The following is a 927-nucleotide window of genomic DNA, read 5'->3' on the forward strand; positions in this document are numbered from 1 at the left end:
GGGGGCTCGTGGGCCTGCCGGAACGCGGCGCCTCGCGGACCCGAGGCAGGGGGCGGTGGCGGGCTCTGGGCCCTGAGCGCCGGCGTCCAGCCCCGGAGACAGCGAGCGCCGCGGAGGCCGTTTGGGATTCGGCCCCTCACACAACAGGAGCGGAAACCACGCGGGGCGCCCCGCCCGCTGGAGGCCGGTTGGCTGCGCCGCCCGTCACTCCGAGGTGAGGGCGGCTATTGGGCAAGCTGCCTGCCAGTCACAAGCCCGCCGTATCTCTATTGGCCGCTTTAACTTCCATTCCGAGCAGGCTCTCGCTGCATTGGGAGAGTTCCCTGCCGCTCCTCTTTGTCCCGCCCCAGGAGCGCGGGATGTGCGTCCCGAACGTCTCATTGGTTGCAGCGGGGCGCAGTGGCCTGGCCCCTCCGCGAGGCGGGTCGCGCAGGTATGCTGCCACCCTATTGGCTAATGGACATGTCCGTTCGGTGTGAGCTGTTGGGCGTCGGGGAGCCCTGAGCCGGTACTTCGAGGCGTGCTGGAGTGTCGGTACGAATCCCGTCTCCGGCGCTGGCCTGGGCTTCGCACGACGAGCTCCGGCCCGTCGGCGGGAAAAAGTCCCGCCCCCGCTGAGGCGCTGCAATAAGGGCCGGGCTGGCAGAGCGGGTCCTGTCAAAGCCGCCACTTTTGTCCCTGGGTGCAGCAGAGGGTCACTGCAGAAGGGAGCGGGAGCTTGCTTGATGCTCAGGCCCAAAAAGCCTGCCCCACATTCGGGGACAACACAAGGGCCTTGCCCGCGGGGACAGGGGCCGTCTGCACGGAACTTTGCAGCAAGGCCAACGCAGCCCTGGAGACGAAGCAGAAGGGGAGGCACTTGCTCAGAGAAAAACTGATGGACATGGAGCCAGCCCACTGCACACTTGGCACCAGTGCCACCAGCCA

Source organism: Crocodylus porosus, unplaced genomic scaffold (assembly GCF_001723895.1).
Source record: "Crocodylus porosus isolate Cpor-Errol unplaced genomic scaffold, CroPor_comp1, whole genome shotgun sequence".
Taxonomy (NCBI): Eukaryota; Metazoa; Chordata; order Crocodylia; family Crocodylidae; genus Crocodylus; species Crocodylus porosus.